This window comes from Ambystoma mexicanum, chromosome 6q (assembly GCF_040938575.1).
Source record: "Ambystoma mexicanum isolate Mex_15411 chromosome 6q, UKY_AmexF1_1, whole genome shotgun sequence".
NCBI classification, from domain to species: domain Eukaryota; kingdom Metazoa; phylum Chordata; class Amphibia; order Caudata; family Ambystomatidae; genus Ambystoma; species Ambystoma mexicanum.
Genome location: NC_090937.1, coordinates 1,382,002,742 through 1,382,027,498, shown reverse-complemented (window position 1 = coordinate 1,382,027,498; position 24,757 = coordinate 1,382,002,742). Strand labels below are relative to the sequence as shown.

General features: G+C 43.2%; 1 long non-coding RNA gene across 1 annotated transcript in view; it reads left to right on the top strand.

Annotated features, from left to right (window-relative positions):
- LOC138515617 (uncharacterized) overlaps positions 1–24,757 on the top strand; it is a 622,954-nt gene that overhangs the window by 478,937 nt on the left and 119,260 nt on the right. The window contains exon 3 of the long non-coding RNA XR_011282109.1: positions 11,341–11,417. This is a non-coding gene — a long non-coding RNA (uncharacterized lncRNA). The remainder of the gene's footprint in view (positions 1–11,340; positions 11,418–24,757) is intronic.

Sequence of the window (24,757 nt, the reverse complement as noted above, 5' to 3'; positions counted from 1 at the left end):
TGTTAGACTCTATGTAATTTGCAACCTCAACTGAGTGTTTTACTAGAGATCTAGTGTTAAGGAGCAAACAGCGTAATTCCAATACAGGCGGTATTGAAATTAAATGAAAAGCAGTATAACAAATGTCAATTTCAAACAATACAAACACATTTTGAACAATGAAGCCAGCAAGAGGAAGGCATTGCACTTCGTTAGATAAAGACACTCCTGAAGGCAGTTAACCTTTCTGTTATAGGAAGCCAAGAACGACTTGGAGAACCACTCATTCTAAATGAAGCAGAAATAGCCATGACTGAGGTAGAAAATACCATGTATCAATCCAAACCATCTCAGTCAGTGCTCAAATCACAGCTAAATGATGAACAACTCACCATTAATCTACAAGTCACTGAAGAAGTTGAACACGGTTTGAAACATGAAACTACAACTTGTAGCTGTCAATATTATAAACCTCTGCTCCTGTATGTAAGTGTTGAAGCTACAAGACTTATCAAACAACAACATTACAGCTGCTGTAACATTCCCCACAGGTCCAGCTGCCTACAACATAGGAGGTGTAACTTTACACCGACTACTTCTCCTTCCAGTAGAGTACAAAAATAAATAAGAATACTACAAATTATCAGCAGAAGCTGCTACTGAATCACGCAGAATTCTGAAACAAATGAAAGTCCTCCTGATTGATGAAGTAAGCATTGATTTCAACCTTATGCTGGTTTTAATGCTAGTTTTAATTAATTTTAGAGAGCAAGAAGTCCTAAAAACTGACTAAGAAGAATTGTTTGGAGGAAAACATGATATTGTTTTCAGAGAACTCCTACAGTTGACACCAATACAAGGTCAACCTATTTTCAAAACATTAGGACCCAAAAAATGCCGTAATACACTCAGCAGCAATGGAAATGTAAATCTCTGGCAACATTTTTGCTACAGAGAACTAACTCAAACCATGCATCAGTCTGCAGATCTCACCTATGCTAACATTATAAAAAGCATTAGAACTGGTCTACTTACTAAAGATACTAGACCTATCCATGAGCTATATGGGTAAAAGACATCTCCCCCTGTCATGGAACAATTAACTCAACAAAATATAAAATGCATGTCCTTAAAACCAACCCTTGCAAGCTGTAGTCAATTAGATGATACAATGTTGAACAATGCAACCCATGTTGCAAATCAGTTCCACAGACAAACTAGAAGTAGATGGCATGACACTCCCTATGTGTCAACAAGCAACAGCACGACTAAATAGCTTAGAAGAATGTATCTCCAACCCAGTTCGATTAGAAAATCTCTTTAATCTGTGTCTAAACTGCAGAGTAATTCTAAATTGTAACCTTGAAGTAGAAATAGGTTTAGTCAATGGAGCATTTTGTACTTCCAAACATATCCACATGACAACATTCAGTTTGTCAACATCTGCTTTGCCAAACCTGGAGAAGTTGAAAGAATAGGCCGCACAATAGCATGTGTATTTCCTAAAAAAAACATGTACGCATGCATAGAACAATTCTCTCTATCTCTAGCATATGCTGTCACTAATCAAAAATCGCAAGGTCTAACTGTTGATCATGCATTGATTGACATTGACAGCCCAGTCTTCAAAGAAGCTATGAGTTGCATAGCATGTTCACCTCTCTGTTCACTCAATGGTCTATTCCTAGTTAACTTTGATGCAAACAAAGTAAATTCAGACATTCCTTTCATCCTAGAATACAACGGCTATGTGCACTGCATACCCCCATCTAGATATGTACCCTGTACCTCAAAAAATAAACCCATTAATAATAAAACAAATACAAGCAGAAACTATACCAGATCTCACTGCTATACCACTAAAAAAACAAAGAACAACTGCAGACCCATCAAAGGATCCAGAGGCACTACTCTCTGGTCCATTTAAATTCAGCAACACAACTGGGGTAAATTGCTATGCAAATGTAGCAATCAATCTTCTCTTCCAATTTCCACCATTGTTCACAACATTTTCTTAAACGGCTCAGCCAGGTGTGTTTGCAAATAATTGTCATTCATGGAAACGCAACAAATGTTTCTGCCAGTATTTGCACTGTCTCAGGTATAAGGCAAGAATTGGACTACTATACAGGAATGCTACAATTCATAAACAGACAGGAAGATCCTCTGGAATTCATAATGTACTTACTACAAGTACTAGAAACCAAAAGCATCCCTATAAATGAAATCTTTCAGATTTCATACACGTAGAAACATACATGTTCTCTATGCAACCATGTTTCACAAAAGCACATACCTAATGAACGATTTGTCTATATATCCATACCAAATTATGAATCCATTTCATTTCACCAGTTTCTGCACAATGCAAGTCATGGCATATTATACCCTTCTTGCTATTCGGACAAACGTTCCACCATACAAATGAACTCACATGGCCAATATGTCATACTAATGCTTCTAAGATACAATGCAGATGGTACCAAAATGAACTATAAAGTCACTAGCTTCACACATGGCCAAGTATCTCTTGGCAAGACAACCTTCAAAACATTAGGCATAATTTACCACAATCTGCCACAACCACTTCTGGACAATATACTGTATATGTCAAAACAAAAGAAGTGGTTGGTTTGAATGTACTTCCATTACTCCTAAACATAGGTCAACAGCAAATCTAAGAAATCCCTATTTAAATTCCTTCAACCCAAATACACTCACTAAAGTATAGTATAACAAATAGTTAAAATACGCCAACGGGTATCTAACTACATCCATAATACTACAATAGTACTTTTAACATCCAAGACAGTTAGAATACGCTACTACTTTAAAAATACCCTTCATTGTAATACACTTAAACTATGCAATCAAAGTTATTTTTGCACTACACATCCATACTACTACAATACTCCTTGTAAAATCCAATATAGTTAGAATACGCCAATGGGTATATAACTACTTTAAACATACCCTTAATTAAAACTCACTTCAAACAAATGTCCTTTCACACTTACACTCACATAATTCTAGCCGAATTACCATATGCAACTAAGTATCTTTTATTTTTAAAGTATTTTATTGGTTAAAAAAGAACCTTTCACAACACACTAAAATATTTTTAGTATTAACAAAAGCAAAAGAAATACAAAAAAGCTGTAAAACAATTGGCTAGGGAGAGTGGCTAACCACCATGGAATAAAGTCCCACTCTGTGTAGCTCCTGTGAGATCCGCTCTGATCCGTGCCAACAAGGGCAAAAGAATACTCATTTGCGGGGAAAATATGCAGTAAACATCTCTGGTGCTGTGAAACGGAAGATCTGCCCAAACAAGTGTGAGAAAGCGGATTGGAAGCCCAGCGGAGTAGAGGGTCAGCTAAAGCAAGATGGCAATGTAGCGCAGTGCATACACCACAGAAGGCAAGCTGGGCGGAACATCATGGCTCCACACTAAGCCAGGAAGGGCAACACCCGGGTAAGAACACGCAAGCAGCCGCTGAACTGTAAGGCGGCCAAGGACATTAACAGATGATACAAAGAAATGGCAGCATGATCAACAATACATGAGGCGGAGCACCCAGGAGGCAGGACCTAGCCAAGAGCACAGACAGCAAACAAAAGGTAGGGGGAGAGAAGCTGCAGGCACGCCCACTCACGATAAGGACCACTCCCCCTGTCTGAGAACAGAGCGAGGAAGGCTCACCCGGCTGCACAAATAACCCGACGGCTCAGAGCACAGCAGATCGCCCAACAGAAAGTGGGAAGCTCGGTAACCAGGCAAACCCCGAATTCTGGGAGGAGAGGCCAGCAAACAACTAGCAAACAGCAGGGACTGGGAATGGGGGATAAGGGTGCCACAAGCCACACAGTACAAAGGCAAAACACAGAAAGCACCTGCAGGAATACGACTATACACAGGCAGGGGCCAGGCCAGGGAAGGACTGGGCAACAGAATCTACTATCAACTAACTTCCCTCACAACGAGACAAGAGGCACAGCACCCTACAATGATATAAGATAGCTGGGAAACCAGAGACTCAAGCACTACACAACAGTGCACCACAAGTGGATGCAGCAAGCAGCCACCCACATGCCTCCCAAGGGCAACAGAAACAGGACCAAGAAAACCACAATAGAGACATTCGCCGAGAGGTCAGGAGGTGGGCAAGACTTAGACAGAACCACAGAGACACAAGCAAACATGAAAGGGCAACAAGGCGGAAACCAACAAATACATTCAGCTATAGCAACCTTGAAATCCCTACTGGAAGCAAAATTAGATGGCGTGATCATAGATGTAGGACTCCTGAGACAGGATGTACGCTCACTGGTGGAAAGAACAGGGACGTTGGAGAAGCAAGTGGTAGAGAACACCACGCACCTAAGACAAATGGCAACAGACACCAGAACCCTACAACAACAAGTGCAAAACCTGGAAGACAGAGCGGATGATGCTGAAGGTAGAGCCCAAAGGAACAACGTAAGAAGGATAGGCTTGCTGGAGGGAGAGGAAGGGACAGACCCCACAATACATCAAGAACATAGTACAACAGGAAATAGGGCCCAGCAACCTCAGTCAAAGATTTACAGTGGAACAGAGTCACAGATCACTAATTAGGAAACCACCACCAGGAGCGCCTCCAAGGCCCATTATAGCCAAAATCTTGAACTACAAACACAGGGAGAAGATATTGGCCCATTTCCAAAAAGGAGGCACCATACAAAGAGCATCAGCCAAAATAACTGTGTATCCAGACTACACCATGCTAGTTCAGCGGAAAAGCAATTCAATGCAGCGAAAGACAGACTACGTAAAGCCAACCTAAAATACATGCTACTATATCTAGCACGCTTGAAAGTCATATACAAAAACAAGATTTTTTTTGACACCCTCAGAGAACTCACAAGACTGGATGGACACGGAAAGACTAGCGCTACAACAAACATGAAACCAACAAACCAAATCGACACCACCCAAGTGAATGAGACCCAAAGGCGCAATGAGGCCACGACTAAGCAGGAAAATAAAGAACATAGAGAGACATTCATCCCAGAATACTTACACCTTTAGGTTACAAGTTCCGAAGTATCCACCTGCCACACACCAAACACCTATGTATTGCCCGTACGATACATGGGAAGATTGCAGGAACACCTGAGCATGCTATGTGTACCTGGGTCACAGTTCAAAATTAGTATGAAGTTGGGGAGAGGGAAATGTTATACAGGGTGGGTTGCGCGACCTCGAACTGCATGTTTACCAAATGATAATAGTCAGCAGATTACAGGGCATCACCCATTACACAAGACAAGAGGCCCGCTAGGCAGAAACAGACATCACCACACTACGGAACACGCATAGATGACAACAGCCCTCAGACTGATCATGTGGAATGTCAGTGGCCTAAATAACTACACTAAAAGGAACAGGATGAGGGCATACCTGTGCAGACAAAAGATAGATATTGCTCTACTGCAGGAGACACACTTGACCAAGGATAAGCAGAATACACTAGCCAAGGGATGGAATGGTACGATGGTGGGGTCCACAAACTCAGCATACGCAAGAGGAGTGCTGGTCTGGATAGCACCCACACTGCCCCTATAAATTCTACACAATATACCCGATAACAAGAGCAGAATGGTCCTAATTCATAGGTTTCTCGAAAACAAAGAAATGTATACAATCGATACATGTGCTCCGAATCAGGACGCCTCCACATACTTCAGAGCAATGTATGCCGGAATAGGTCCATATAGGAATAGAAGCATGATATGGGGGGATTGTTTTAACTGCACACATGAACCACTGCTCGATAGATCAGACAGCAAATTGACAAGGCTTAGCTTGACCCTAAATGCAGTGTTACAATCGTTTGAGCTAATATGCATAAGGAGGGGGCTCAACCCAAAGACAAAGGACTACTCCCATTACAGCGCCCCACATGACACACACACCAGAATTGACTACTTCTTCACAGTTGCAGAAACATCAGGCATATCAATAGTGGCAACATACAAAGCCAGAGTACTATTCCCCCTCCTGACAGTGTGGCAAATAACACCACTGAGAGCATACATCCCGACATGGAAAATGAGAGGGGAAACCCTCCAAGATAAAGCATTCAGAGAGCATCTGAAAGGGAGCATAGATAGCTACTTCCAACACAATACAGGCAGTGTAACAATGCCGAGTAAACTATGAGCAGTGTTTAAAGAAGTAAAATAAAAAGAGGCTGAGCCACTATCAAATCAGGGGGAATAAAGGCAGATATCACAAGAGGATTACACAAAGCAGAAAAAGAACTGGAAGACAAAGAGAAAGAAGTAGATCACACAAACGGCTGCTCAAAGGACAGGATCAGATTCAAACAGGAATGCATGACATACTGGGATAGGGTAGAGAAATAACATGAATGTGGGGACAAGTCTGGTAGACTCCTGGTGTGGCTATACAAAAGTGAAACCAAACCAGAAATAATCCACACAACCCTAGACAGTCAGGACAAGGCACGCAACACACAACCGGAAATAAACAGGACCTTTCTTGAATACTAAAAGGTTTTATACAAAGACACCACTGAGGCACAAGCCCCTGAAATAGAAGAGGCGCTGATGAAATAGAAAAGGCCCTGGCACAGATTAACATATACTTCCTGGAAAACGCAGCAGCCACAGGACTAGAAACCCCAATCACTAAAGAGGAACTAATCGCCATCGGACAAATTCCCAGGAGCAGACGGTTTGGCCAGCGAGTTTTACAAAGCAGGCGCTGAGCAAATATTGCACACTGTTAGATATGCTAAACGAAGTGTACGAAAAGGGTTCCCTCCCTAAATCCCTTAAGCAATTCATAATTGTGCCACTTCCTCAGCCAAATAAACGAACCACAGAATGTAGCTCATACAGACTGCTGTCACTACTAAACCAAGACAGTAAAATACTAACTGTTCTGCTAGCTAACAGGCTCAAATGAGTTATAACAGATCTCATTCATCCAGACCTGACAGGCTTTGTACCAGGGAGAAACACAACGTGGAACCTACGCACACTACACCACATTATAGACAGTACTAACACAAGGGAGAACCATTGCACAGTAGTTTCTCTGGAAGTAATAAAAGCATTAGACTCGATAAAAAGGAAGTGGCCCTTCGCCACACTAAAATGGTAAAGAAATTGCAGCTCTCATGAGATTTAACACATGAGTGTGATTTACTCTGGCACAGGTTTAAGGGACAGGGGTACTACCAAATGCATACACACTGCTCTTACTAAGACCAACGTTTTACAAAGAGATGATTTGTTTAAAAAGAAAACTTTGACCACACAGGAACCTTATCAAAGTGTCAGTTTTATTACAAAATGTTCTCAAGATAGCAATGGTTTATACAAGTTACTGAACAAACATTGGCATTTACTCATGCTGGATTCAGATCTGCACAAGCACATCTTTAGATTACCTAAATTGATCTTTAGCAAGGTTCCGACGTTAAAGAACAAATTGAGTCCCTCTTTTCTCAAATCAGAACCCGATCCGAGGACTGATAATAATTGGCTGAAGCACACCGTAACAGATTTTCATAAATGGGGAAGTTGTAATTTTTGCACTTTTGTTCTGTCAGCTACCATGTCTTTCACTTATTATGGTAGTCTCAAGATTGAAATGAATGACTTCATTAACTGTAGATCAAAGTATATAGTGTATGGAATCATATGTGTGTGTGGCAAAATATACATTGGGAGCACTATTCGTGAGTTATGAATACAGACATGTGAGCATTTAGCAGTCAAGATCCCAAACTGCCTCTTGCAGTCCACTGGCAAACCAACCACCAACTGGCCAACAAGAATGATATTCGCTTCGTCGGTCTATAACAAGCATGATCTCACACAATAGGGGGCGATCATCAACTCCTCCTCTGGCAACTCAAACTGCGCATGATTTGTAAGTTACAATGTACCCAGCTAGGTTTAAACAGTGACCATGACCTGCATATCTACCTACAAGCTACCGAAACCTGATACTTTTCTGGACATTTGGCCAGGACACATGCAAATACTGGGTAAGGTACAGAGTATTTTCACTGCAATTTTCCCTTGTATTTTCTTGGTATATAATGCACTACTATGCTCAGTTTGCCTTTTCAAGGGTCAGTCTCACTTGATGTTGTAGATTTATTCAAAATTAACCAAGCAAGAGGAAATTTCAAGTAAAATGCTAAGCTGTTGTTCTGTGATCTTCGCTGGTGTTTTTGAATTTTGAGAAAATGTCAGGATGCTTAAAATACATTATTCTTTTGGAAAGACATAGAAGACTAAGGCATATCAATGTGTATTCAAACAAGACATAATATGATGTGAGTAATTCTAAACATATGGCATAGTTAACATAGCAGATGACAAAGTGTATAATTTCTTACTGACAGCTGATATTATTTTTCACAGAGTTTCGCTGGTTCTCATATATTCTTTTTGGTTTGTTTCTCCCTCTCCCCGATTTTCTTTGTTCTCTTGTAACTTGTCATTCCTAACAAGCTCTTTAAACTTTTCAGGTTAGTGGGATCTTTTAGTTTCTGAATCGCTTCGACTTTTTTCTTTTGTGGGTTTAATCCATACTCTGTCACTTCATAGCCTAGGAAGTGAAGGTGGGCACCCTAAAACACACGATTTCCAATAGCCCAAATAATGACGCTAATTGCTCGATACTCCCAGTTGCTCCTGGCACACGTAAGTCTCCTGGACTCATCTCCACTGTGTGAAGGTTGGGTGTGCAATATAACTATATGACTAAACTAAATGACAGAAACTGATAATAAGAAAATAATGACCCACATAAATCATGCATGAATAGAGATGGTTAGGTCGAATTAGCTAATATATTGGCATGCCAACCTTTTCACTTGTGGTTCCCTTTAACACATTTATCCCAGCACCCAGGTGCCCACCCCAGGGGATTAACCTGCCAGCTGCTTTGTTTTAATTCTCCTGGTATAGGTAGGCGCGAGTTGCTGTTAGGAGGATATACTGCGGTTCTAGGATTAGGCCTGTGGTGGTTGTTCTGGAACGACCAACGTGAGGTGGTCTGTTGGGTCTCTGCATGAAAGAGGGTGAGGGGTCGAGGACTGGTGGGGGTTCGGCCTGGCGGGGTGGGGATGGACAGGGGATGGGGTGAGCTGAGTTTTCAAAGGGATGATTTCTAGGACTAGAACAAAGATGACACCAGATCTAAAACAAAATGGTGCTTATTTGTAGGCTGCGGGTTAGGCGTTACATGTACATTTCTATATTATATGATGCGATCTCCCCCCTTATCTTACGTGTGGTTTTAGACACAGTGGGAATGGTGAGGGGGGTGAGATTGGACCACCTCATCCCCAACAGAAGTTTACCCTTTTTCTGCACCACTGTGCTTTCTGTAAAGATACTTTTGCCCCAGCCTTCTGTAGCTGACTGAGTACATGTATAATCTCATTGAAATGGCTTATCAGATCTTCATTTTTGATTAGCACATCAACCACATAAACTATTGTTCCTCTTTCAGTTGCATCCAGGAGTGCTTTGCTCAGGAATATCCCAAACTCACTCCCACTATTGACATAGCCAAAAGGGGTTCGGGACCATGCATATTGTGATTTGGCAAATTAAAATGCAAATACATTTGAAATGTCTTCCGCTAGTGGCACACAACAGTATACAGCTGTGAGATGATCAAAGGTGGTAAATACCCTTGATCCATGAACCTGTTGAAGGCCCTGATCAATAAATGGAAGGGGCCACCTTGAAACAGGTACCTTTTTGTTTCATTTTCATAAATCTGCACACAAGTGCCATTGGCCGTTGGGTTTTAGCACACCTAATATAGGAGCATTTGATGTACTATGAATAGGCCTAATGATTCCTGTAGAATCCACATTTTTGATTATTTCAGCCAGTGACTACAGACATTCCAAGGGTAACCTATTTTGCTGCACAAATACTTGCTCCCTACCATGTCCTACTGGTAGTGTGGCATCAAGCAAATCAGTCAGCCCATAGTCATAGGCATCTTTGGCAAAAACCTGTTTGAATTCCATAAATATGTTCCTCAATTGGTCTTTTTCTTCTTCATTTGTGCAAGCATTTGCTGCTTGAATCTGCTCCTCTACCATTTTAGAAAACGCTGGAAAATCCTCCAACGGAGAAACCTCTACACTTTCCTCTAACTGTGTAGCAGTGTCTCTTTGGAGAGTCGCTACACTCAAATATTTTGGAATATTGACCTTCACTTCAATATGCTGCTTTTTTAGATTCACCTCATTTGAATAGGATACAATAATCCGGATGACAGCATACCATTTCACTTGGCTCATAAGGGTACACAGACTGAACTTTAAAGATTCCTTTAGGCTTAGACTCCAATGATTCTGGTAATTCACCATGTGCAGTCACATAGCTTTCAGGGATGTTCCCGATCACTGGGTTGCTGAAATCAGCAGTATAGTAAGATTTCTGTACTGCCATTCCTAATGCTGTATTCTCTTCCAAATTAATGTCTTGACCCACCTATATTGTCCACCAGGATTTGAATGGGTCCATCCCAAATCTCTATCAGTGCTGTAGTTTGGTATTCTAATCCTTGCTGCTTTATGGATTCATTTAGGCACACAAATACATCAGAATCTTCTATCTGTTGTCCCTTCCTGTATTTTAATGCTGCTGTAAATTGTCTGGTAAATGTGGGAATGATAACATCCTTTTTTACTTGAAGCTCAATTGCATATTTGGGCACAATGATAAGCTTGCCTCTTGTCTTCAAATTCAGGTGTGGCTCCCCCCAATCTGGACCAGACCTTTTGATTTAGAAAGTCCAATACCATACACATTCTGTGCATGATGTCATTTCCCAAAAAGAATTTGTTTTGTGTTCCGGCTCACAATCCACACATTGTGATTAATGCTTTTTATAGCCGATTATAATCTTTAACATGCATCTGCCTACAATTATTTGTCCCAACTCGGGATCACCTCGGCCAAAGAAGTGTTGGTTTTTTAATTTTAAACTTTGGGATTTCCTCTCTGTCAAGTATTTGCCAGAGTATCTTTTCTCTAATGAAACTCTGTTCATGCTCAAGCGCCAACGTGGCTTCAATCATTTCAGAATTGCCATTCACATGGATAGGGTACCCTGGCTGCCCTTCTCCCATGTGTATTTCTGCAATTGTTGAAATGTGTTTTTCCTGCTTTAACTCTGGAGTAATATTTGGTTTGTATTTTTCTTCATTTAGATAAAAATGCAAAGTGTTTTCAACTATTTCTGTTTGCCAGTTTTTCTAAGGGTCCAAAGAAATCTCCAAAGACTGCTTTTATTTTTCTCCTTAGATAAAAGTGTGAATGTTGGCATGACCCCACCTGGATGAAGTCCTAAACATTGGCCTGCGCCACGTCAAGATGGGAATGTAAGGGCCAACAAGTGCCACACTCAGACAAACTGTGAATGTTTGCATGGTAAAGGTCAGGTAACCCACTAACCAATATAAGTTCAAATTCTGCATACTTATCTCACTAAAAAAACTCACACAACCATCTCTCGCACAACAAGCCGCACGCACTTCACAACACTCGAACAACACATAAGCCGGAACAACAGCACACGCGGACTGACTCAGATCCAATACCCGCACCAAAGCTCAGCACCCGGTGTATATGAGCTGAAGCTGCCAACAGAACATCACTCCTCTCACTATCCTACTCCCTCCTTCACCTTACTAACCCATCCCACCTTTATCATTTACAGATCCGCCTGAGCGCCTGGGGACCAATTCCGTTGGTGACGGTGCGCGGTATAAATACCTTTAACATTTAATCCTGGTGCATGAAAATGACAGTGACACTAGGCACACAGCCATTGTGAATATATACTTCCACTGCACTTTCTGATTTAGCAACGGTGTGGCAATCCTATACACTGTTGCTTTGGGTTATTATTCTCGTAGGTTTCAATGGCTTTTTAGCTAAGCACCACAATACCCCATTTACCCCAACAATGAGGGGCGATAATCTCCCCAGGCAATTTGTTCCTATGAGGAATGGTATTTCAATAATGGCATGCCCAACACTTCCTGTCTCATTCGATGCTTATCTATCTTTGTCAACCTCTGTGACACCTTCGATAGGTATTTCTTCCCCCATTGAAATTGTACAAGGGGCCTTCATTTTGCCTCACATTTACATGATTTTGTGGTGATGTCACTTCATTGATACTTTTCAAAAGTTCTTTGGACATATTGTTGCTTGGGCACCTGTGTCAATCATTGCAAATGCATTATATTTTTCTTCAATAGTGATAGGAGCATAGCATGCTCAACCTTTTCTATAATTTCATGACTTAGTTTTCATAGCTCATTTTTACTTTTTTTCTATGCAATTGGGCCTATGAAATGACATTTTACCCTCCTTTCTGCCCACTTAATTTTGAATGTGTTTATCTATTCTCAGAACTGGGCTCAGAGCCCATTTGGTGTATAGCCACTGAGTGCCCCTCTGACTTGGGACCACTAGTGTTCACACCCCAATTTCTCATTGTGCCTTTCCCATTGTCTGGTTCCTCTCTACTTACTTCCACATTGCAACCTAATGGCTGTGTATTTTCACAAGTGTCTCATGACAGTATTTTAGTTTTTGGTGTGTGACACTTGTCTGCATTTTCTATGGAGCCTGTCATCTCTGTCCCTTGGAACAGCTGTGGCTCAAAATACTCTGACTTGCGCCTGCCTTTTGGGCAATTGTTTCCTCTGTGGGGGGGTATCAACTGTTCCCTATGCTGATTTCCATTTTCTATTAAACTATCCACATATCTTGGTCTTTCTTGGTGGCCATACACCATTGTATTAGGGTCATATCTCCTCTGGGTCCCTAGTGTCTTTTATGGGCCATTGTACATTTGATTTTGATTGTTATTTATGCCTGGCATATCATGGCAAAATCCCACTCTGGGAGAACTACTAAGGTATCTAGGACTAATGGAAGAACTTCTGTTGCTGGAATCCATGGATTGGAACATAGGAGTCTGGGCTGATGTCCTCTGTGGAGCCCATAAAAGTATGCAGTTTTAAATTCTACTGAGTTAGGGTTAAAGGTCACATCAAAGCATCACAATGCTCTTTTTAGGTTTTGAAAGAACTGGGGAGGGGAGTCATTTTGCTGTGCCGCCACACTATAAGCAGCTTTCTTGGCTTCCTGTATAGACTGATACAGTGACAATTGTTGTCTAATCTCTTTCCCAAAGTCTGCGCATGACACATTTTCCTGATCATTGAGACCACGCATGGTACTAGCAGATGCTGCAACTAGAGTGAAGTGAAAATACTATCTATATTGTTCCCTAGGGATCTGAAGTGCCTTAAATATATCGTGAACCACCACCAAATGATCTTCCATACAACAATCCCCTTCCCTTTTGAATGGATTAATCAACGTCTTTAAAGGTTTCATAATTTTTAAAGGACTACATGGTGCATTCTGGCACGTTTCATTTTGTTACTCATTCCTGTTCTTTTGTGGACAAGAATGTGTGTGAGTATTTGCAGGTGACTCAGACCCTAACATTGGGTTATAACTAGGTCTGGACATGTGGACAGCTGCTGGTACATTTCCTTGGCTAGGGCTCTGATGAAGTTCAGCTCCAGTGAATGTAGTACACTGTTGCTTTTCCTGAGACTTGAAATTAAATATTTGCTGTTCCAGGTTTTTGCACTGTCCATGAATATGTTCTGCTTCATGACATAGAGAAGAATTCTCATCCCTGACTTTATTGGTTATTGCTTGCAATTCATTGATCTGTCTGACAATGTTCAAGTGCTTTGGCTTTTCTTTCAGTTTCATCTAGTAATTTCAATGTCTTATGTTCCATGGCATGGAATTCCTTATCTTTCTCCATGTTATCTTCTCTAAGGGTTTGAATTTCTGAAAGGCAAAATCTTTATCTTGCCTTATATCATCCAATATTGTTATTAAATGGGTTCATTCTAGCTCACTCTCATTAAGTTGTTTGTCGCTCTGAGACAATTGAGCAGCAAGGTCGCTACATCTGGCTTGCAGTTCTGTATATTGCACTCTGTTCTTTAATTCTGCTTCAATTGCTGCACCTGATCACAGTCATTTTCCAAACTGCACTGTAATTTGCTAATGACCTCACTGTCTTTCCACTGCATCTTTATGGATTTGTGAAGCAGAAACCAATGTTTTGCACCCACTCTGATGATGCAATTCTTCTCCTCTGTGCATTCTGGTGCTCAGAACAGTCTAAGGAGATACACCAGCACAATATTTCCGTCTGCGGTAAGGTGAGTTTACCACCTGTTGGACCTCAGTCTATGTGCTAACACAATAATTCAGACACATAATGAGAACTCTGAAAGTAACTTGTTCTTTTCTTTTGTGGCTTTATGAAAGGTTAACATTCAGAAAAATGACACACAGATACATTAAACTGTTTTACTTTTTACAACAATTTATACTTTTCATTAGAGAACTAACACACAGTAAATAGATTTTCAAGTAACAAGCTTCAACTACCCATTTGGTGCTTGCTGGCTAACACACAGTTATCTGTAACCTTGAATGTTTCTCACTATTCTTGGCAGCTAACATAAGCTCACTTCATAAATGGATAACACACGTAAAATATAGATTGTGAATTACTTTGAGAAATAATTCTATCTCACAACAGCCAGTAAAATATTTCTTTCACACATTATAGGCTCCTCGATTACAGCATAATTACATAGATCTATTTGGGTCAGTGAATTCTCGGATCAAAAGTTCCGGATAGCCCTTCTCTGCATCAGCTGGCGATATTCCCCTTTTCCATCTACTGGACAGGACAGGAGAATTCTTATGACGAATATTCCCTTTTTGCCTGGAACGAACAATCCAGCCTTTCAGCTCCCAAAGTCAGCCAGAGGAAAAGAGTGTCTGGAACCAGTCCACTATCAGTCTTCCTGCTCTGGGGTCAGCGAGTGAGTGAATGACTCAGCCCTTTCTGCTTGAAGCCTTTTTCTAAAACCTCATGTGTCATTCAAACCACCTCCCTTTTTGTCAGTCAGCCAACCCAAGAATGTTTTGACCTGTACCCATCCCCACTGCCTAGAAGCAGAAATAAAAGCTACAGATCAGTGCTGTCTTTCCTGCTCTCAATGCTTTTTAAACAATGCAATGTCTTTAGCAGAACAGATCTCACATTCCACACTTCTGATTTGTCACGTCCCCATTCAGACACAGCGAAGCTTTAAGCCTGCTTTAAGCTTTAATATATTTCATTTCCATCAATCTGCACCAAGTTTATATCACTGACATGGACTGCCTTGCACTAAATGTTAGTATGGGAATCTGTCATATGTTAAATGGATAAGGTAAATTAGTATGTTAGTTTCATGTTAGTTTTATTTTTAGTGCAACAAAGCTCACAACTGTGGTATCGTGGATCAGATTGATTATTTTGTAGCATGTGTTCTGTGCATTCCCAATATTGGCATCTATTAGATTCAGCCTGAGCCTCACACATGATTCACACACATGAGTATCACATCATTGGCTCTAGTTAAAATTCAGACCTTTGCTAAAATGTGGATGATGAAATATGGAGCTATCCTTGTTGAAATTCAGAATAGGGAAAAGCATTTCCCTATTACATTTCCCTACACCACCTAAAATAAAATTTAAAAAATTGCGCCACCCAGGGAAGGGCCTCGGGTGGCTGGAAGAGCAGGCGGAGTATGCATATTCTTGTCCACTGTTCCTACCACCTGATTGGCCAATGGCCCTTTCACCTGTGCAAATAAAATGTTCCTGTAAAATGGCTACCGCTGCTTCATGAATTGCACAACCGATAGCACTGCATTAGGTACTTGCGGTTTAGACCTGTACTTGCTTGGCAGACATCGAGTTGGGGTTCGAGTACGGGCAGGGCCAGACCATTTTGTGTACATTAGTTAGTGGCAAATGCTAGAGTCGAAAAAATGCGTCCATGAGTGGTATTTCAATTTGTGGGAATAAAACAGTAATAATGAGTGCCTCTCAGACTAATGCACCACAGATATTTTAGAGTGGCCCCAATTGCTATACGATTAGATCATAGGTTTACCAGTGGCAAGGTTGATGGTTCATATAAAAGCATGGGCATCAAAGTACTGAAATAAGTACATTGGGTGAAAATAGGTACAAATGTATAGTATGCCTTATCCTAAACATGTAAGAGAGCTGGGCTTTACTCGGAAATCTGGGGTGTGCGCTGCAACGCAATTAGTTCTCTGAGAGAGTTGAAGGTGGCAGATTGCTCCGAAAACTCAGGCTCTCTGAGGTTTTTGTGGGATTAAGGAGGAAAGACATTCTGGGATTTATTTATTTATTTATTTAAATGTATTTATTTATTTAAATTTGTATAGCGCGCAAGCAGCCCAGGGGCATTGAGGTGCTGTTACTTGCATGAGCTTAGTTACAGGCATGGTATCAGTAAGAGGCATAATACAGATAGGAACAAGCAAGGTTATCATTACAGCTTATGCGGTTGGTCAATACAATTTAGGCATTGGGTCATATGGTTGGTATTATGCAGCTGCGAGGGACCTTATGAGAAGAGGGTGGTTTTCAGTGCTTTGCGGGATGAATGCTCTGTGTCTCGAATTTTGGTTCAGGCCGTTTGCAAATGACTCCGAGTAACAGGACATTTTAACAATATTTTTATGTTACTAACGGTTTTGCTATGCTCTGTCTATTGACACAAGAAAGGAGCGTTCTGAAGTATATCAAATGGCAGGGTGTGTTTCAGGTGACAACCCAAGAACAGGTTGAAGGGCAAGGGTACACTGTTGCAACATTAGAGAAGAAGTGGAAGGTACCATTGGATCAAGCTTGGCAAGGGGGGGGTGTAATGTTGAATTACAAGCACTGGCCTTTCTGCATTACAGGAAGGTGGTAATATGTCAAGCCCAGGATCATCCAGCATGTTTTCCAGCAGACTGAGTATCGCCAGTGAAAGGAGCTGGCAATGGAAATGGAGGAGGCGCCCGAGTTCTGCGCACATGTTCAGGAGAAGGTCCATAGCAATGGAGCATACTAGTCCAAGAGATTGTGGGAAGAGCTAGGTCAGATGCACGCCCAGGACACCCCACCAGTCAACGAAATGGCAGCAAATGCACCAGCTAAGAAGAGAGCATATTGAAAGCTGAAAGGCTGTGGGTAATGCACCAGCTAAGATGATGGGAGCAAGGCCTAAGGGTAAGTTTGGGGCTAATATGCCAGCTAAGAGGATGGGAGCACTGTAACAGCGTAAGGGTAAGGTTGTGGCCGCAGATGTACAGCAAGAACTGGTTGAAGAGCAAAGGATGGCTTTGCCTGCTCCTCCGAACAGGGCAAGTGTACCCTTGGTGCAGACAGATGGGTTTCAGGGCAGTGGGAGTAGTGAAATGGGTAAGATAATGTCTGATATGTTCAAAATGATGCAGGGAGTGTGTGGGGTGTACAAAACACTCTTATACCTGCTGCTATTGCAGAGGGTGCATGATTGACAAGAATTCGCAGGTTGGAAGTACATTCTCAGAGGAGGGCTACAAGAGCACCAGAAACATGGGATGCTGACCAACAATGGCAACCGCCTGTGGGTTTGGACAATATGCCAAGTTTGGTCCAAAGTTCGGGGGTGATTTCAGCCACAAGGGTGGTGTCGAGTTGCAGCCTCACATTGCAAGAGGGGGCAGAGGCGCAGAGCATGGGGGGTCAGCAAAAGGAGTGTTTGGCGGAGGATAGCAGCCGAGATAAGAAGGGTCATCCTAGCAGCAGAGGTGTTGAGGTTGATAACAAATTGGTGACCATAGCCCCCCTGCTATTGGGCCGATCGACACTCGTCTGGCATATAGCCAAACAGGTGAAAGAGATCATTGACATATGACAGAATTTTGACATATTTTTATTATTATCCTTGGACACAGCGGGACTGGATATCACAGTTAACGAAGAGGAGGATAAGAAGAGTCAAAAGAGGTACATGCCTGAGGAAACAATTGTGAATTGGAGTAAGGCCTTCTCATTGATATCAGCAGTAATTATGGAGAGGTTCCCTGAACAGGGAGCAACATTATGGAAGTAAAGTGCCACAATACTGGCGGAGCAGAGGAGGTATGGGACAACAGGTTGGCTGGATTATGACAGTGACTTTCAGTCCAAGATGGCTCAGGTGCACAAGATGATTTGGGATCAAAAGGATAAGGAGGGCTGGATAGCTTATATGGGGGATAAAGAGAGGCCTAGCCAGGCAAACAGCCCTTTCACCAGGGTAAGCAGGAAACAAGAGGTAAGCAATGGGCTGACAGGAAGGGCCTGCACAGTGCTAGTGGGAGGGCACCAGGCAACGTCAGTCAAAGAGACTACTCGTGCCAGCTCTTTAAACCCTGGTTTGCGTCTTTAGATCCCGCATCAATTTGTCACAGGGAACAGAGGAAATCTAGGGGCCACTCAGTACAGGGGGGCACGGTTGCGTGAGATGGGGAAAAGGGCATTCACCAGTGAACAAACCTCGGATACGCGTCTTATTGAATGATTATCCTAAAGACCAGGAGAAAGAGCTATTGTACAGGGGCTTCAGGGATGGTTTACACATCCCTTTTGAAGGTCCAATGACTGTGAGAATGTCTAAGAACTTACCATCAGCAGAGAAACTGCCAGCAATAGTGACAGAAAAGATATTGGGCCTCATTGCATGGTTGGAGGTAGCCTTGCTGGTAAAACCGACAAGGCTACCTCCAAATCAGCAAGAAAATCTGGCACCCACGAATGGGCAATTACCGGGGTATTCTGGCCCCACTGGAGGTGGAAATTGCCTTTTCGTGGGTGCCGGAGCCGGTATATCCCCATTCCCATTGAGCCCTATAGATGCCTGTAGCACGGGCAACGTTCATAACGGGGCTGGTGCTACAGGCTTGCTGTGCTCATGGGTGCCTTCCATTCCGCCAGATCAGACCTGGTGGAATGGAAGGCACCCGCGGCACAACTCAGAGTTTGCCGGTCCGCATACAACGGTACCAGTAAGTTTACCGGTACCATTGTATCCGGACCGGCAACCTTGTAATGAGGCCCATTGAAACAGCAATTTGGTAGAATAATAGGCTCTTTTGCCTCACCCCTTCATGGACAACTTCATAATATCCCCTCTTGAAGTGCTGCCTAAGATGGAGCAAGGAAAGTATAGGCCCATACACCACTTGTCCTACACAAAGGGTAATTCCATTAATGAATGCCTGGATCCTGAGTACTGCTAAAGGTGGACATAGAGTACATCCCGACTGTTTCCACTTGTTGGGGTTCAAATGGAAGGTTAAATTTTACTTTGACAGGTGTATGCCCATGGGCTGCTCTGTCATGTGCACTATTTTGAGGCCTTCAGTTCATTTCTGCAATAGGCAGCAAGCGCAGAGAGGTGGCCTGATTCATTATTTTGACAATTTCCTGTTTGTGGGTAAGAAGGATTCCCAGGATTGTGCAGCTGCACTGGCCTCTTTCCAGAGTCTGATTGGTCATTTGAAGGCTCCCCTAGCAACAGAGAAGAAACAAGGGCCGGCTGAGAGGTTAACATTCCTGGAGATTGCAATTGACACTATAAGGGGCAGCAAGGTAATGTTGAAGGGCAGTTGGCTGAGCTGAATGATAACTAATCTAAACATAGGACAATCCTGGAGAAAATACATCAATTGCTTGGGAAGCTAAATTTTGCTTCAAGGGCCATTCTTGCAGGCAGGGCTTTTGCAAGGTGGTTAGTGAGAGAAACAGCAGGGGTAACTCAGAAACATCATCTCATTAGGCTCAGTGCGGCCCTCAAGAAAGATCTTTGCATGTGGCATACCTTTCAACAGGATTTCAATGGCATCAGGTTATGGAGGACACCATGAGTTACAAGTAATAAGTTACAACTGTACTTGGACACTTCAGGCTGTGAAGGTTTTTTTTTTGTGGCGGTTAGGTTTGCACAGAGGTGCCCTACACAGTGATGAAAGAAAGGCAGGACCAAGAATATCAGGCACCTAGAGATATTTGCAATTGTAATAGCACTCTTGCTGTGGCTGGGGAAGCTATGCAACAAAAAGGTATTGTCGGGGGGAAATTCTCCCGGGGTCTGCTGGGCCGTCCGCGGACCCCCGGGCAGGGAGGCCCCAACTCCTCCCGCATATCCCAAAAATGAGTCTGAGGCACACGCAAGAAGCAAGGTGGTTCTGCTGTTTATTAAACAATGGCAGGGATAGGTCAAGGATCGTACGCGTCCGTCCTGACTCTCAAAATTCGTGGGGCTCGCAGGCCCTTTTTACCTCAGTATGACGCGCTACTTGCGTCACCTGGGAAAGTTAGCAAAAAACCTATCGTCACTCTGGATTGGTTCCTCGAGTGGTAGGGTTAGTATAGCATACGTATAGAGAACGCTGTTAGTGGTTAAGGGTCAGTCAGGTGATATACTTGGGTTGTCCCTTCTATTAGATACATGAAAATTGTTACACGAAGACCTCTGATGATTGGCTAATGTTAATGGCGTCAGTGATGAGTGCCCCATGTTCTGATTGGTCCACTCGCGAGCCCCCCAGCCTGGGACCATCGTTGTTCCCAGCCCGCGGTGCACCTGTCATTTGCAACAATTTGTAACTATGTGTTTGTGCAGACAATGCGTGGATTTGTTCATATGCTTGAGAGCAGACTACTCCCACCGCCGCAGATGTCCATTGAGTCGCTTCATTGTTGCTGCCTGCGTCTCAAAACGTGGGACCCAGGCGCCTCCTCCCTCCTGGGTCTGGCACCCTGTCAGGTTCGGCTTGGTCACGTGAGGAGAGACTGTGGTTGAGGCAGAATTCTGCACATTTAATGTTGCATTTTCCACTGTGTGTCTGGCTTAGTTTGCAGGTGTGACCTTGGCTTCGGCTTGTGGCATGCGAGTTTGCAACATTGTTCCCTTGGCTGTCCGTTCTCGCCGGGCTCATTCTGCAGGGTCAGCAATTGTACTCTTGCTTGTTAAATGTTCGTGGAGGCTCTTGCTTGCGGCCTACTTGGGCCTGGTGAGGGGTGGGGATGTTTGATGCACGGCACTTTAAGTTACGGTATCATATTGCTTTATCCCCAGTATCATGTCTTTGTTACATTTCTCATTGCAATGCATGGGTTAGGAGAAGCGTCAGCAAGCATTTTAGATGAGTTCGTTGTGCGTCTTGCGTTTCTGCATTTTGAAAAACCTATGTGAAAAATAATAAAGATGCGCGTCAGTGGGTGTGTCCATCACCTACGTCATAGCACTGAATATGTTCTTCGTGTGGATTGGTGTGGGAGTGTCCAGTGTGCATGTTTGCACGGGTGTTCTGACCGTTGGCTAGGTCGTCATGGCATCTCTAACGATGTGTTTATTTACTGTTGAATGGTTCAGTCGAGTTCATCCATGCCGCAGGTGTCAGCTTGGGCAGGGCAGGCTGGTGGGCAGGCTGGTGGGCACATCCGTAGGTTCCTGTACCAGGGTATTTGGTCGTCTGGTAGATAGGCAAACTCCTCTCGTGGCGGGTGTCTGGGCCGCGATCCTCTAGGCCAGGGGCGTGAGGGGATTGGTGGGACTCTTTTGTCCCATTCTCCCACTTCAGTCCCCCCTCTGGTCAACTTGTCAACCACAAACATATCTTTTTCCTTATCTCCTCTTACTCTCCATATTTTAGTTACTCCCCCCAAGTGTCCATAGTGGTTGACATGGTCTTCAAATGACCAATACATATATACACAGGTTCCTCCAGGTGTGCAGTATACCCATTTCCCTATGTAGCTCCTTGGGTTTCTTGGGTTTTCGAGCTTCACAGATGGTGGATCCAGGTGGTTGGTGATGATCTGTTTGCGCAGTTTTTCTCTTTCTTTTATTATTGTGTCTGTGTGCTGGCCATCATCTGTCGGCATCAAGGGGTGCATACCAACCATTTCGATCATTTTGTCTGTAGTGCGTGCCTTCTGGGCCTTCCAAACTCTTATTATGATCAGTGCAGCTCCAGCCAGTATTATGCATCCAACTATAATCTTCAGTCCGTCCGACAGCCAAGATGGCATCCATGACCATAACATTGAAAACCAGCTGTCATCCTTCTTCACTCCTTTACTTTCTTCCATCATTTTGGAGTGCATCTGGGCCAGTTGTGATACTGCTTCTGTCAGTGTACCATTGTCAGCATCGTTAGCAGGAATAAATGTGCAGCATGATTGTCCTATCTTTGCGCAAACTCCTCCTTCCATTGCTGTAAGGAGATCTAATACATATCTGTTCTGTAGTGCTACCATCCTCACTGCTCGCAGTTCCTCTTTTATTGCGTTGAATCCATTTACTGTAGAATTAATTGTCATCATTAGCTCCCATCGAGTTATCTGGAGCCATTTTGCGTTTGAATAAGCTTGTAGTCCCGGATGTATTATTGACGAGAAGAACATTGCTGCTCTGCTGAATAGTCTGTGTTCTGGAGGGATTGAAGTGAGTGCTGTTTCCGACCTTCCCCATAGGTAATTTCCTGTCAGAGGTTCTCCTTGTCTCTTCTTTCTATTCAGGACATTGTTGTTGTTGTCGTTTTCGTTCTCTGACCCCTTCTGAGGTTTCACAGATCTCTTCTTCCTCTTGTTTCCTTCATCCATTTTAGGGAAGTTTGCCATGTTCACATGTTTCTGGGGCACCACTAGTGATGGTACATTAATGTGTACCATTGTGCATATACCATTCCACAGAGGGGGCAGTGTGTGGTAGGCCTTGTTTCCGCAGGCCCAGTAATGGTCCATTAATACTGCTGTTCCTGCTCCCCCCTCAGGTAACTCTATCACGCTAGCACAGTTGGTGTTGTATCCCACGTCCACTTCTCCTCTATGTTGGTAGCATATCTTAGGTGCAGACAGCGGCAGTATGCTCATTGGGTCTTCATCCTTCTCCATCCACGTCATCATGGGTACGTACTTGCCCCAAATCGTCCAACATCTGTTATTGTGTTAATCAATAGTTGTAATATTTTCTCTTGTTACCATGTTGCTGCCAATCACTCCTATGTCCCATTTGTTGTCCATGTACACCTTCCCTGTTATTGTTACCAGTGGTCTTTCCCAACATGCTTGTGTACCAGGAACTTCAGTGGCGTACCAGTCACATGGTAGGTATTGTAGTGTTACTTTCTTTGTTTCTCCCTTTTCAGGACCACTTGTCATGTATCTGAATGCTTCAGCATGCAAACTGCTTTTGTGGTAGCTCAAATAAGTCTTGAGGAAGTTGTTTTCGTATTGGATACGTGTCTCGCGTTTTCCACACCAGTCTCACCACCGTCCCTTGAAATCTCCCTCTCGTTTGGAACAGTGCCAGGTATATTATACATCGTGCTGTCTTTTCATCTATTTCCGTGGCAACGAATGTTTGAGAAGCGCTCATGGCGTATGGGATCAATGAGCAGACGTAGCAGCTGTCTTCTGTTGTCTGCTTACCTATTTGGGTCATGTGTTGGTACCACATGTTGTTCGAGACGTGTGCTGAATCTGTTATGTAATTATCAATACCTTTATTATCTGAGTATGTGCTACGTTTAACTCTATTTCCCTTATGTGGAGGCTTGCTAGTACCACCTGACGTAACACCTGTTTCAGCCGTGGGTGGGGGTACATTAGGTTTGGGTACAGCCAAAATATTGATAGCATAACTTTTCTGCCATACAGAGGCAGCCAAAAACCCAGTGATCATCAAAATCCCTATCATCTTTATTACAGAAGCTAGTCTCACCGGCATTTTACTCTTACCTTGCTGCAGTCCGGCAGCTTATTCTTGCGACGTTAAAGTTGCCCGCCTGAAAATTCTCAATAGGCTTGTTATTAGTGTGAGTTGTTGTTTTCAAGCTCTTCCTATCAAGTAGTCGTTCAGTGCCCAAGCGAAGAGCTGTTCCCACGCCAATCTAAGCGATCTGTCTCTTAGGGCAGGCAAGTGTTGGTGAAGATGGGGCATTGTTTGTTCTAAATGCTGGTTAGTAGACACGTACCCTCCTTCTTTTTAGGTACTTTGGCCTTTTTATGTGATAGACAAATTGGTGTGATAGGGCTTCAGGGTAGTTATCGTCTGAGGGTAGCATCTACTCCTGGGCAATGGACTTTATTAGTTATCTATTTTCTTAGCAATACAATAATACGCGGTACCTGCATGTGCGAGAAAGAAAAAAGAGAACATTCAAGTGTTTACATGTGTATATGTGCAAGACAATGTCCTTCAATTGGGTGGTTACTGTAGTGGGTAGGAGGTCGATGGGCAGAGGGTTTGGGGTTCAACTGGCGGAAGTCTTTTTACTCTTTGATCGTGTGACCATGGGGTGGGCGGTATGGGAATTACCAGTTTCTATTTCAGTGGTTGTCTCTGGGGAATCTGGGGGGTGGCAGGGTATGGAAACACTTATGTTGTCAGCTGTGGTAGAAGTCTCTTCCTCCGTGGGTGACGCTGTCGCTGTTCTTCCAATGGCCCTGTCGGTGATGCTAGGGCGGGTCTGGAGTTTGCAGATCTTTACGTCGTGTAGGTGATTCCAAGCACGCTTATCCTGCAACGTTACTGCTCTCGTAGATACCTCCTCTACAAGGTGGGGACCAGTGAAGCTTGGGCTGTTCCACTTTCTATTGAAATTGCGGAGTAGCACGTGGTCACCTTTAGCAATTTTGCACAGTTTTTCCTTTTCCGATCCTTGGTCCTCGTCTTCTTGTTGATAACTCTTAGACCCGCCCCGCATGCGCTCGAGCT